General features: G+C 44.8%; 1 protein-coding gene and 1 long non-coding RNA gene across 2 annotated transcripts in view; one reads left to right on the top strand and one right to left on the bottom strand.

The window, feature by feature from the left end:
• The window catches only part of MSRA (methionine sulfoxide reductase A), a 256,774-nt gene that overhangs the window by 189,813 nt on the left and 52,041 nt on the right, over positions 1-14,920 (top strand). The gene's annotated exons all lie outside the window — the stretch shown is intronic.
• Positions 6,111-7,744, bottom strand: LOC116784633. Its single transcript, XR_004356178.1, has 3 exons — positions 7,633-7,744; positions 6,896-6,974; positions 6,111-6,295 (listed from the first exon to the last, which is right to left on the bottom strand). It is a non-coding gene; the product is annotated as an uncharacterized LOC116784633 (long non-coding RNA).

Raw genomic sequence — 14,920 nt, 5'->3', positions numbered from 1 at the left:
AGGACAGACTGACAGTGGGTTCTTTTCCCCTCTGTTGTTTTGTGAACGATTTAAAAAATCAGATGATTTAAAGTCTCACCTCCAAAGCTTGAAATAAAATTGGAAACTTGTTTTCCTCCTCTTCACACATTGTCCAGCGGAAGGTGTCCCCCTTGGAAGAGGGGGTTGGAATGAGATGATGTTAAAACCCCCTTTCAACCCAAACCATTCTGTAAGTCTGTGATTAAATATGACTTCTTAGAAACCACCTGCTTCTGGCTCCATGTGAGTGTGTTTTTCCCAGCTGTGCTTCCAGGATGACACCAATAAAAGCAAATTCCTCCTTGGGCAGCAGTGCCTGGACCTGCCAAACCTGCCTCGAGCATGTGGGGCCGATAAGCTCCGCAGGCCCCTCCAGCCATGCCCGAGGCTGCACTTCCAAGTCCTGAGTTCTTTCCAAGGGGGAACCTCAGAGGATGCTCAGGAAGATTTGTAATTTCAGATGAGGTGGTGGGATCGGATCCCTGGAGCATTGGAGATGCTTTTGCTGACCCGTCTTTGCTGGCGGGTGCAGCGGCAGAGGCGAATTGTGAGCCCAGCTGCTGCATCAGCATCATTTTAATTAAATATATATTGCTTTATTTAGCTCTGTGGATGGCATGGGTTCTGTTATTGCTTTCAGTGAAGGGTTGGAATGCAAATGGAGAGGATTTAAGTGGAGACAGCAAAGGATGGTGCTATAGCAGGAGCAAACATCTAAATGAAACACGGAGAAGAGTCGAGGCTTGGTGATGATGTTGCTGACGGCAAACCTGGTTGAAATGTGAATTCCCCCATCCTCTTAACTCCTCATGTGCACACAAATGGCATTCCCAGCTCCTTGGGAGCTTGCAGAGTGTTAGCACAGGCACCAGGGTGTTTGGGCAGCGTTGTTAAAGCAGCATTAGTATGCAGGGAGATGCTCCTCACTCTGCTAAATCACTCAGCGAAGGGGGACTGCGAGCGCTCCCGCTTTGTTATGACAGCACTTCTGAGGCAAGACTAATAAGACTTAAAAGCAGAGCTAAATTAGGGAGATGGGAGATGAAGGCAGGGGTAGAGACTGAACTGGGCTGATGGAAAAGCGTGGGCTGGTGGGAAAGGCAGGGAGAGAAGGAATGTAGACAAGGAGAGGCCCGAGGGAGTAGGGCCACGTGAACAGGGCACAAGAGCCTGAGCAGGGATTGAAGCTTGTTCCGGGTCTGGCATAATAAAGATGGTTGAAATGTCAGCATTAAAAACTCAAAAATGAAAAAAAACATACTAAAACTTACAAAAGAAGAAGATCCAGTGAAGTGATGCTCTCAGGTGGGATTCCTGTGCAGGCCCAGGAGTTGGACTCGATGATCCTTGCGAGTCCCTTCCAACTCAGGATATTCTGTGATTCTATGAGACAGGAGAAAGAGAAGAGAAATAAAGAGGATGAAATACACAAAAAGAAAGAAATGGCTGGAAAATTAAAATATTTCTGTTAGAAGGAGAGAACATTCAAGTCATCTCCCTTTTTTTTTTTTTTTTCCTACAGACTTTAGCTCAGGAATTCTTCTAACCAAACAGAACACTGCTGTCCTGGGCCTACATGGGATTTTTTAACACTTGCCAAATGGTGTCTGTGAGCTTGTAACAGATGTAAAAGATTATTTCCCAAATCTGCAAGAATTGTCACTTTGCACTTGCAAAGTGAAGACGCCTTGACTGGAAATACAGGAAGGATGAATTATGCATGGAAAGTGCTGCCTGGCTATTTTTAATGGTGCATGGGCATAGTCTGGAATATGATTTGTTTCCTCTGCTTGTGTTTAAGAGGGGGGTGAGTGAGGAAAGAATGAGAAGGTGAACAGGGAAATCTGCCTCAAAAACACGTGCTGAGGTTTCCTGGTGACAGAGACACCAGCCCAGCACTGCAGAGCAATAGTGCTCCGTGAGGAGCTAAAATCAGGAATAAAATGTTAGGAACTTTATAGGATCATGGAATGGTTCGGGTTGGAAGGGACTTAAAGACCATGATGAAAATGAAGATATACTTGCTTGAGCCATTTGGGTGCTTAGAGGAGTCTGAAAGAAAGAATTTCAAACAGAGAACGTGTTCAGGTTGTAGCTCCAGTACGCCACAGTGCATATAAGCAGGAATGATTAGAGTGGTAAAGTCACAATTAGTATTTCATTACAAAATGAATTTTGACTCCCTCAGTTGAGTAAAACAGATTTATTTCCAATGTTTCAGTTATACTTTGTAGACAATGTGAGGTAGCTCAGAAATCAAATTATTTTTATTAGAAAATATCAGTATTATCAAGGTTTATGTGCTTGTTTTTGTGAATTGAAAAATTATTTGGTATTTTGTGTGTGTGTGAAAGGACAGAGATGTCCTGAGGGAGAGAGGATTTGTGCATCCTGCCCAGTTTATGATGGCTGTGAGTTTACTCCCCAGCCCTAATTCCTTGATGATCCTGGTGAGATGGGATCTCCAGCCCTCACACGGTGTTATTCCCTGATGGGAAGTGATCCCATCAGAGAAGCTTTCATGGCAAACAGCAAATATTTCGTAGATTTTAGTGGATTTTAGAAAAGAAAGTTGACTGAGGCAGCACAAAGAGCAGGAACCAAAGCTTGGTTTGGGATTCCCTCCAGCATCCAGTGATGAACTGGACCTTGATGTGGGTTTCCCTTGATTAATTCTTCCACTCTTCAGGAGACCACAATGCCCTCTCAGCATACTCTGGTTTTCCTCTCTCTTTTTTGTCAGCTCAGCCACTGGGAATATCCTGCTTGACACTAATATTTGCATGAGCTGGTGTCATATTGATACGTTACTCTTTAATAACTATATAAATTTATCATCAGTGTGCAATGGAGATGGCAGTAGTTGGGACAATTTGTGGTTAAAGAGGCAAAAAGGCCCTCAAGACAGTCCATGTGCTCTGTGGGAATACCCCCATTGAATACATGATGGCTTTGTCTTCTGCTTCTGGAGAAAAGGAGGCTCGAGGGGACCTTCTCTCTCTCTCCTCCCAGGTAACGAGTGACAGGGCGAGAGGAAATGACCTCAAGTTGTGGCAGAGGAGGTTTAGGTTGGATATTAGGGAAAATTTCTTCACTGAAAGGTTTGTCCAACCCTGGCACAGCTGCCCAAGGCAGTGGTGGAGCCCCCATCCCTGGAGGGATTTCAAAGCCACGTGGATGTGGCACTTGGGGACATGGCTCAGTGGTGGCCTGGGCAGTGCTGGGGGATGGTTGGACTCAGTGATCTTGGAGGGTTTTCCAACCTAAATATTCTATGTAAAATCACATTCTTGACAGCAGTCAGGAAGTCACGTTCCGGGCTAAAATTACATTTAAATGTTGGCATCCCAACAGCTTTCTGAATGAAAAGTGAAATCAAGATTTGTTTAAATTTTGGGAACGTGGCTCCTGCCATGTTTTTGCAATCGTGACTTTGTGCCCGTTGACTCCAAGGGAAGCAGTTAATCCATTTTTGGGTCGTAGACCGGAGGATCTGTGTTTTGTATGTTCACAAATGTCTCTTGGTTCCTTGGAGAAAAATCTTCTTTGTATCATGGCAGCAGAATGCTGGGTTTGTGTGGTTTATATTCTCATACATCCTGTGCACTACTGTGGAAATCTGGGCTGATGGAAGGTGTCCCATGGCAGGAGGTGGAACAAGATGAGCTATAAAGTCCCTTCCAACCCAGACCATTCTGGGATTCCATAATCACAGTGACCCCGTGCAGACAAATCATCAACCAACATAAATAATCACAGCTCTGGTGTTTTCCAGGCATTCCCTTTGTCCTGTGCTGAGAATATGACCCATATCCTTTCAAACCTGCTGTGGTAACAAACTCAGATCCCAATCCTGCTTTCAGCAAACTCAGGAGACTTTTTGCAAACGGTTTAAATGGTTCCTGAGGAGGCCCAGATCTTGCAGCTTTCCTTATGTGCTGCTTGCAGTTTTAAGGTTTGGGAATATGTTAACCTAGCTGGGATGAGAAGGGGAAAAGGCAGCAGTGCTGTTCTTCATCTGTGGAAGTACATTTGTTGGGTAGGCTGTGTTCTTTTACTGCTTTCCTCAAATGCCATTTTGTAACAGTAAAACGCTCCCTAAAAATACTAAAATATTTTTAGTTGTCGAGTACAAATCAGATTGAGCTGCACATTTCCCTCGTGAGTAAAAGTGATGAGTTTGTGTTCATTAACTCGGGGCCATCTGGTGCAGACATGCTGCAGTCTGTGAATCAAACATGCAGCAAACTCCAGGGATCAGAATAACCACCAGACCCAGGCTTGGGGGGGGGGGGCTTGGGGGCAGAGGAAGAGGGTGGTGGACTATAGATTTCACTCTTTTAAAAATTAACTCTGCTCTTAATGTTTCACTATTGTAAAACTGTGTCCCAGGCCCCTCGGTGACACTTTGAGTAGCGTTCAGGGTACTTGTCTGCCATTAAAGTGATGGTACCTGTCATCCCAACTGTTTTTGTGTGCAAAAATGACTGAATAGTTCTGTTTCTCTGAATTTATAAATAATGCATCTTGAGGGTTCAGCTACACAGATGCAACTAAAAAATAAATCTAAGCAGTTTTTCTGGGTCTGCACTGGTGGAAGTCAGTGGTGTTTCCACTTACGATGTAACTGGAGCAGATTTCAGAGTGTTTTGTAGAAAACTGAAAAAATAAGTTGTAGCTGGAGGCTCTGATTCCATCTTAAGGGCCTTTTACAAGCTAAATGATTCTTCTTCCCTGTGAGGGTGGTGAGGCCTTGGCACAGGTTGCCCAGAGAAACTGTGGCTACCCCATCCCTGGAAGTGTCCAAGGACAGGTTGGATGGGTCTTGGAGCAACTTGGGATGGTGGGAGGTGTCCCTGCCCATGGCAGGGGGTGGAACGAGATGAGCTATGAGGTCCCTTCCAATCCAAACCAGTCTGTGGTTCTGTGATTCCATGAAATCTGCTTCCATTACCAACCTGGCAGCCTTTATACATATCTCACACAAATGTCCCAAAATTCCTACCTCTCCTGTTTATGTTTTTTCAGGGCTCTGCCTTCATCTTTTCCAATCTCCTGCCTGTCATGTGTTGCAACCATAGCTGGGTGGTCCCAAAAGGGGAGGAAGAGCCAGTTTTAAGCCTGAAAGTATTGTGAGATGATCCAAAGTCACCAGATTCCACCCATAAACCTGTATAATTTTCTGAGTTCATCACAGAATTGTTCAGGTTGAAAAAGCTCTCCAAGGTCATCAAGTCCAGCCATTCTTCCAGCACTGCCAAGCCCACCACAAGCCATGTCCCCAAGGCCACCTTTACATATCTTTGAGAGCCATAAATTCCGTGGCTGTTGTTTGTAATTTTTGAGTTGTTTCAGTGGTACCTCACAGGGTTTTGCCCGGGACAGGAATCACTCCCTGAGTATATCCAAGGTGCTTGATGCCTGTGTTTGGGCAACTAGTTAAACCCCCAGAGCCTTTAGAGCTTTTCTGCTGACCAAAGATGTAGATATTTGCTTTGGGAGGACTTGAATTGCTCTCTGGACTCCACTGGGTACGGTTTAGTTGCCAAAACACATAAATCAAGTGCTGTTAAAGATAGTTACAGATATCTGGGATGTCCATGGAAAGCTGACAGAAATGGCTGGTACCCACAGGAGATTAAAGCCATGGGAATGGTAGTCAGGGGCTGGACAAGATTCCCTGTGGCATCTCAAGTAATACCTATGGATCCTTACGTTTAGGCATGAAGCTGTGTCAGGGGAGGTTTAGGATGGATCTCAGGAAAAGCTTCTTCCCCCAGAGGGTGGTGGGGCACTGAACAGGCTCCCCAGGGCAGTGGGCACTTCCCAAGGCTGCCAGAGCTCAAGGAGTGTTCGGACAACACTCTCAGGAACATGATGGGATTGTTGGGGTGTCCTGTGCAGGGCCAGGGGTTGGACTGAATGATCCTTGTGGGTCCCTTCCAACTCAGGATATTCTTTTATTCTACAAACCATATCCTGAAGTGAGACTTTATTATCTTTAAAGGGGGCTTAGAAACCTTTTGTAAATTCCAAAGCCAAAGTTTCTGGAGGAGAATCCCATTTCATTTATTTTATTAGATGTCCTGAGGTGTAAGTTGCATTCTTTACATCTGTCATGCATCCACTGGCTCTTTGCCTGAAGGTTGTGTTCATCCCTGAAAAGATGAGATGCTGTGCCTCCTTCCTGATCCAGGTGCAGTCCCTGGGTGAGGACTGGAGGCCAACTTTTACTGTGGGTTTTGGCTTTTCCATGGGCCACTACTGCAGTTGTCTGTAGATGAGGAATGCACCAGCTGAGACCCAGGATGAAATCAGGAGACAGAAGATTCAAGTCCATAGTCTATCACTGACTTAATACAAAAAAACAAGTTTAAAAGATCTATTATTAATATCTGAAGAGAGAGCATCAGTTAGTGATCACTTCTGAACAAAGATCGTGTTTCCATGACAATACCCCCATCACTGGATAATCCATATACCATAAGCTCGTCTGTCCTGCTGGGAGGTATTTTGGCATTTCTTTCCAGAAAAATTCTGAAACTCAGAGTTATGCCTTTGAAAAAAGTTGTGTTTTATTTAAAGATTCCTATTCTTTTCATCACTCTCTTAAATGACTGGCATTAATGGGCCCCAGTCAAAGGAGATAATGGTGCTGCACAGCCCCCTTGTTTCCTTCCTCTGTCCTCTTTGAGTCTCCTCATCAAAATGACCGCCCCTGTTCTCTTTTCTTAATTTTCTGCCTGGATTCAACCCCTCTGCTCTCCCATTAAGGGCAGTTTTGTGAATGACATCTTTGAAAGCTCACCATGGCTTTCATTTGCCTGCAAGGGAAATGGCTGCTTACTCATATCCTTTGGGAAATGGAGTTTACCTTCCAAAGAAGCCTCTTTTTCAGTACTTTGTACCAGAGTTTTTGCAAATTTCTCCATTGGCTGCTCCTTTGGGCACCTCTAGGAAGAGAAACACATGTTCCTGCTCATTTAAGCAAGATATTGAGTGACATTCAGGCTCTAATAGCTCATTTTTCAAGTAACTTTTTCCGTAGGACGAGGTGATTTTTTGTCATCCTCTACTAAAAGATGCTTCAAAGTTGCACTGATTTATTTCTCTGTAGGGTTGCTTTTCCTCCTTCAGTCTCATGATGTTTCAATTTGAGTGTTTGGATTTTGGATGTTAATAAAATTCTGATGCTATTTTTATCACATGTATGTTACTTTAGCTCCCTAGGACCTGAGAGAAAGGCTGCAGCTGTGTCAGGGGAGGTTTAGGTTGGATCTCAGGGAAAGATTCTTTCCTAGAGGGTGGTTGGGCACTGAACAGGCTCCCCAGGGCAGTGTGCACGGCCTCAAGGCTGCCAGAGCTCGAGGAGTGTTTGGACAACACTCTCAGGGACAGGGTGGGATTGTTGGAGTGTCTGTGCAGGGCCAGGAGTTGGACTGGATGATCCTTGTGGGTCCCTTCCAACTCAGGATATTCTGTGATTCCATGATCCTTTTATACTCAATTTATGCCTTCTTTGCACAGCAAAAGTTCACAACAAGCTTTAGCAAAGATGAAGAGCAGGTGCAGAGTTTGTGTTGAAAGAGAAGTCAATGTTCATTACAGCACCTGACTTTACATTTCTTTGAGAAGACAGAATCACAGAATCATTGAGGTTGGAAAAGCCCTCTAAGGTCATAAAGTCCAACCATAACCCAGCACCACCGTGTTCACCACTAAACCACGTCCCCAAATGCCACAAAGACATTGATGTGAGCCAAGAGCACTCCAAGATCTGACCCAGCAGAACTCCCAGCCTGGGGGCACATTGTGCCTCATCCACCAGGATCAGCAGTTCCTGCAATTTGCTCTCCACTTTTCCTTGCTGCAGTCCATGAGGCAGCTGTTTCCTTTTCATGAAATAACATGGTGGGGTGCAATGCTCAGTCAGACAGAAATGCCTCAGCAAAGCCATTTCCAGTTTGTTTTTCATTGGGATGACTGAGAGAGGCTCACTTTTGCTTTCCAAGGGAGACTTCGGAACTCCTGATCTGTGGGAGCAGAGATCTCAGGGGGTCGTAGTGGGTACAAGGTTATTTTCATAGACCTGCACTTGCCTTATGTTCCTGTTTCCTTTCAGAAACTACATCTTGTGTCAGAGAATAAAAAGAAGGAATTTTATTCAGTCTATTGTCATTGTTATTAGTCTTATTCCATCCTTCCCTCTTTTCTCTCCATTAGCCCTGGGCATCCCTTTTGGAGTAGGAGGTGGCTTTTCCTACATCCCCTTAGTGACTGAAGGAGCTCAGCCCCAATAAACTCATCAAAGTTCAGGCTCCTCAATCGCTCTGGGGGTTTCCAGCACATTCCTATGGAAGCTCACAGGGACAATGACTGTCACATGCTGTGCCAACGTCAGGGAGCGATGCCAACATGCCATGTCATGGAGTTATGGCACAATATGAACTGACAGGGCAGAGCCAGCCCATCCCCTGTAGAACCATGGCTGGGGTACAGCTGTGCTCTCACACTGGATATGTGGGAACAGCATTAATTTAAATGCTTTAATTCCATCTGGATCTTCTTGGCTTTATTCAGTGACTCCACAAGAGCCCTTCTTTGAGGCAGCCGAGCTGAACAACTCCATTTAATATGTTAAATAATCCAGTGCTGTGTGTTGGTCAGAAAAGAAGCACGAGGAAGTCCTAATTAATCAGATCTCTTCCTAATTGGCTGTGGCAAAGAGATTTCTCTTGGTGCCAAGGGCACACAGTGGCCGAGTTCCTGGCTTTGCCTAAATAAGACAGAGGCTGTTTCTGCAAGTGCTGTCCCGGATTTGTTTGGATTTGCTTGGAGGAGTCGGCAGCACAATGTCAGGTAGATTAATCTTGGCTTCTGTACATCCTGTCTCAGAGTGTCATACCTTTGCTTCCCATCCTCTTTGCCCAGGAGTTTGAGTGCAGCATTTTTAGCCTTGAATTTTGAACTGCTCTGATGAGGCTCCTGTGAAGCAAATGGAATTTGACTGGCAGCTCTGGAGCTCCAGTGAGTGAGTGAGTGGAATTAAATTGTTGACCGTGTGTCATTAAAGAAAGGAAAGAGGGATTTACAGTCTTAGCCATTAATTTTTTTCATTTTTGTTCAGGAAAGTTCTTTAACAACCTGATTGGACAATATATAAAGAGCAGCTTTACAGCATTTCAAAGCAATAAAATGTGATGTTGACCATTTCTGTTGGCAACTCATCTCACCTTGGTACTTTTGGATCACCTCTCTGGGCTAAATCTGCTCCCTTTGGTGGGGAAGAGTCCAAACGAAACCTGCTGGACAAGAGTCAGTTGTCAGCTGTGTGTGGGATAAATGGGGAACTCTGGGTGCTGTGATGTTGTGTCACTTAGAGAAAGCTCTGACTTTTTGGCCTTCTGAGCTTCTGCATTTCCAGTGCTTAAAGGAGCTCCAGGAGAGCTGGAGAGGGACTTGGGACAAGGGATGGAGGAACAGGACATGGGGAATGGCTTCCCACTGCCAGAGGGCAGGAATAGATGGGATATGGGAAGGAATTGTTGGCTGTGAGGGTGGTGAGGCCCTGGCATAGGTTGCCCAGAGAAGCTGTGGCTGTCCCATCCCTGGAAGTGTCCAAGGCCAGGCTGGACAGGGCTTGGATCAACCTGGGCTAGTGGAAGGTGTCCCTGCCCATGGATGATCTTTAAGGTCCCTCCCAACCCAAACCATTCCATGATTCTATGATTTGGGAAATCACCCCAGGAAACAGAGTTATGCCCAGGCATTTGAGATGAGCGTTTGCCACCCCATGTGCTGGATGGGAGCAGCCCTTTGGCACAGCCACGAGCCCATTTGTACCAAAGAGGTCCTGTAGAGACGTCAGAGAGGAGGAGAGGGTCTGTCCCAGTCCAACTCTGTGCCCAGAAGAAAACACTCCCCAGAGCCTTCAGGCTTGCAGGGTTACATCATTTTCCTAGTCTCACAGATAAAAGGCAGCAGCTTTTCTCCCACCCCAGCAGTGACACAAAAGACAAGATGGGGACAAGTGAGGAGGGGGAGACAGCACTGGTAGAAGAATGGCTGCAATCAGATGACAATGAGATTATATCAACTGTGTTGTGAAAGTTCTGATAATTAATTGTTTCTTGAACTGTGCAGCCTGTTTGTTTGATCTTCCTTCTGCATTTCTAAAGCGATGTATCATTTTATTTTCCTTCATCCTCTTTTTTTTTTCCTTGTGAACCATATTTCTATACTTCAGACTTGATTTAGTAACCATAGCAATGAAATAAATGCATTGTCTTCATTTACAATGGTGTCTAAATAGGTGCTCAGCTCCCTGTAAGTCCTTTAACAAGGGATGGTTCCCTGCCACCACAATGACAAGGCTCTGGGCGATGTTATTGAAATCATTTTCACTTTGATTTCATGACATTGAGTCCAAAAGTCTCTGAAAATGCATTTGTGGCTACTTCATTTCTCAAGAGTATATACATAGAAATATAAAACCAGAACTTTCCAGGGGGATTCTTTGTGGAGAGAGGGAACATGGTTGGCGTTACATCTTTCCAGATACAAAGAAATGCATTAATACCTTTTATTTCCTTATGCTGCCCTCACATTTTCAATAACCCACAAGTTTTTATAAGCAAAGAACAAAAAGAATGCAGACTGACTTCTTCTCTAAGAAAGGGTATGTACTCCTGTACTCCAGTCCTTACAGGAATGGATGTAAACTGTTTTCATTTCCTAAGGTTAAAAATAAAAGCTGCAAATGGGAAGAAAAAAAAAAAAAAAGAAGAAGAAAAACGGATGAAAAAACCTCCCGTTTTGTGTCCTTAACAGATTGGGTTTGCAGCTCAGTGGCAGAGACATGACTTCATTCACCTTTTATATATTAATTCTGTTTGTCTAAGTCTTATGTAAACATAATTCAGGCATTTTCTAGAACACAGACAGAGATTTCTGTACATTTGTGCTGCAGTGATGCTGTGGCCTCACAGCACTTGTAGGAGTTGGGCGTCACAGTTGAGCAGCTCTTTGCCACTTTTTAAATTTTTGATGGTCATATGGCACAGTCAGAGAATCATGGAATGGTTTGGGTGGGAAGGAACCCTAAAGATCACCCAGTTCCACCCCCTGCCATGGACAGGGACACTTTCCTCTAGCCCAGGTTGCTCCAACCTGGCCTTGGACACTTCCAGGGATGGGGCAGCCACAGCTTCTCTGGCAACCTGTGCCAGGACCTCACCACCCTCACAGCCAACAATTCCTTCCCAATCTCCCATCTCTCCCTGCCCCCTGGCAATGGGAAGCCATTCCCTGTGTCCTGTCCCTCCATCCCTTGTCCCAAGTCCCTCTGCAGCTCTCCTGGAGCCCCTTTAGGCACTGGGAGAGGCTCTGAAGTGTCCCTGAAGCCTTTTCTTCCCCCTTCACAATCAGAAAGTGCTGTCGTGGATCCACACTGGAATTACAGCATTTCCTCTGTGTGTCCCATTCTTTCCCTACCTCTTCCACAAGGAAAAATGCTGGACCAGTGTGTGTTGCTCCATTCACCATGAGCAGCTCTTGGATGGAACAGTTACAGCCTCGGAGATTCAAATTTAAATCTTTCAGCCCCAGGCACATTCTCTAAAAGAAAAGACTTATTATCCCTTTTACATATGGAGATTAGATTTCCAGGAAAAAGAAACTGGAAAGGATTGGAACCATCAGCAAATTAGAGACCTAAATTAGACTTCCTTGAAAATTTTGCACAGAAATATTTCTTGACCAAAAATGTGGTTTTTAACTGAGGGAAATTGTCTCATTAGGATGATTTTTTTATCTCTGGGTAGTGGTGCCTCTCAAAAAATCCATTTTAGACTGTTGATTGTGTATCTATATGTTGACATATGGCTGTGTGTATGTGCTGGATAAACAGCCATTATCTGGATTTTTGTTTTTTTCATGACAGTTAAAAAAATCAGTGGGTAAGAACAGATTAAAATGTGATTCTCCTATTTGATTTGATCTGGGTTTTTTTGTGAAGGGAGGGAATTTTCCTACTGGCTCTACTTTTAAGAGTAATTCATAGCTTCTGGCCATTGCCTGTGTGTTATAAATGCCCAATTGCACAAGCCAGGTGCTGACTCTGGGCTTTTAAACTCTGTAGCTCTCTACTAGACTAAATCAAGAAAAAAATCTCTTGCAAGTTCACGGCATGACTAACAGCAGGAAAGGTAATTTATCTGTACCCTGGGGTTTGCAGGGAGCCTGAAAATTGAAAATGAAGCTCATCCCCGTGTCCTGGGGACTTCACTTCTGTGTTACCTGCCCATGGTACTTAAACAGTTTTCACCCCTGTCTAGTGGGGTTTGAGCTTTCCCTATAGCTGGGCTTTAGCTGGGGGTGCAGCAGAGTGAACTCTGCCTTTTGGGCACAGAGAGGGGACTTGGAGCCTGCCCTGGGTCTCTCCAAAGGCTGGTGTGTGTTGTCTTTGACTCAGAAGGAAAACCTTTTTATCTTAGGAAAACCTCTGAAACACTATTTCTTTTTATTTCTTCTTAATTCCTGCAGTGCTGGTTTAGATGATAGTGCAGGCAGTTTCTGCTAAAGGATAATGAGTTTGGGGGTGATAGCCTTTTTAGGGGGAGGTGTTAAAGGCAGAGGCTGTTCCTCAAGATTGCAGTAAAACAGGACAGAAGCCTTTTAGCCTTCTCCTAAAATAGGAGTGAAGGTGGACGGAGCCCTGAACCCTGACTGATGGCAACAGAAATCATGATATTTTGGTGCTGATCAGTCCTTTCTTTTCTCTATATCTCAGATAGGGAATAGAGAGGTTAAAGGAAAACAAAGGGTTCATCCTGTCTCACCAGAAAATTCAGGGGGCTCTGAGCAACCTGGGATAGTGGAAGGTTCTAGACCTTGGAGCTGGATGAACTTTAAGGGCCCTTCCAACCCAAACCATTCAGGGATTCTGGGATTTCTTTCCCGTAACAAATTCTTCTCTTAACCCTGTTCAGGAAATCCTTTCCTGTACCTTCTTTCTTCTTCCCCTCTCTGTCTTCTTTGCCCCTTAGGAAATGACTTTGCCAACTCCCAGTGTCCCAGGGTGTCATCCTGTCATGGTGGCTGCCCTCCTCTAAAGCCTGTGCTTTCATAACTTTGTGGGGAAAAGCCTCCAATCCTCTGTGTTTTCAGCCTCCCTTTACTTTTGAATGCAGACATCTAAAAACAAAAAAAAAAAAAAGGGAAGAAGGAAATCTAATGGATGTGTTTTCTGTGTTAGAGGTGACAGCATGAACAGGAGGAACCTGATTTCTGACAAACAATTTAATTTAGATTTTTTAAGGCAGTTTTTAAACTCTACAAGTTCCTGAAAGATAAGCAAATATTCTTGTTCTTATAAAACATTTTCTTTCTCATCTAATAAAACCCAAAGTAGGCAGATGTTCATGCCAAACCCCAGTGTTTTCTCAGCATAATATTCAGAGTTTATTATGAATTATTATAGCAATGGGCCAACTAAAAATACAATTGCCATAGAATATCTCATGTCTTCAAAGTTCAGTCTTGTGTTGTTTCAGACAATGTCGTCTGGTCTTTTTTCTATAGATAATCAGAATTTATTTAGTAGTTCATTCTTTCCCCGGTTTCTCCTTCACATGTGGATCTGTTGATGGACAGCTCTGTAATTTTAGGCTTTTCTAAGAGCAGAGGAAAAGCATTTCTGGGTGGCACATGGAAATGCTGGACCAGGAATGACTGACACTATTTACCAAAACAGGGGGATCTACTCAGATGTCTCCAGGGAGGTGTCAGAATGAATGTGCTACCCCAGAACAGAGTGAAACAGGCACTAGTTCTTTGGTTTGTATTTATTTCACATCTTCTGTCTGGGATCCTTCAAAATTTTTGACCTGAGTGGGTTTTGTCACCTCCAGCTTCCTTTGGTATGTGCTCCTACCCAGAGTAGCTCTGGATTCCCTTTAATTCAATATCCTGGTGTTTTACTGCATCCAGATTTAGACCAGATTTTAAACTTTTACCTTCTGAGCTGGCACACCAGGAAATGACATCTGTGGGGAGATGCTGCTTCTGCATTGAAGTGTCTCCATGGAGGGACCACCTGTGCACTGGTCAGGAGAGCCCACGAGGTCCAGAGAGCTGTGCCAGTGACCTGGGAGGGAGGCCTGCTCAGGGAGAGGGGAATTCCTTCTGTATCCTGTGATTAAGTCTCCAGTAACTATACAGGGGGTTTAGACCTGACAGACACAACATTTGAACAGCCTGGGCTCATGGAAGGTGTCCCTGCCCATGGCAGGGGGGTGGAACAAGATAGTTTAAGGTCCCTTACAACCTAAAACATTCATGATGCTATGAAGACCTGTATATGTAGACACCTCTGTGTAGGTGTCTCCATCTCAAACTCAATTCTTCACTTAGAACCAAGTGATCTGCCCTGGATGAAATGATCCAGTGTCACTGGAGATGTTCTGACACCATCCTGCTGGGAATCCGTCTGTCTAGCTCAGTGCAGGTCAGCTGCAGGTTGTAGATCATGGAATCATGGAATGGTTTGGGTTGGAAGGGACCTTAAAGATCATTTCGTTCCAATCCCCTGCTTTGGGCAGGGACACCTTCCACTACCCCAGGTTGCTCCAAGCCCTGTCCAACCTGGCCTGGAACACTTCCAGGGATGGAGCAGCCACAGCTTCTCTGGGCAACCTGTGCCAGGGCCTCACCACCCTCCCAGGGAAGAACTTCTTCCCAATATCCCATCTATCCTGCCCTCTGGCAGTGGGAAGCCATTCCCCCTTGTCCTGTCCCTACAGGCCCTTAGAAAAAGTCTCTCTCCCTGTTTCTTGTAGGTTCCCTTCAGGTACTGAAAGGCCACATTTAGGTCAAGCCCAAGCCTTCTCCAGGCTGAACA

The sequence above is a fragment of the Chiroxiphia lanceolata genome, chromosome 3, assembly GCF_009829145.1.
Source record: "Chiroxiphia lanceolata isolate bChiLan1 chromosome 3, bChiLan1.pri, whole genome shotgun sequence".
NCBI lineage: Eukaryota > Metazoa > Chordata > Aves > Passeriformes > Pipridae > Chiroxiphia > Chiroxiphia lanceolata.
The sequence above is the reverse complement of the archived record's forward strand: the minus strand, read 5'-3'. Positions and strand labels throughout refer to the sequence as shown.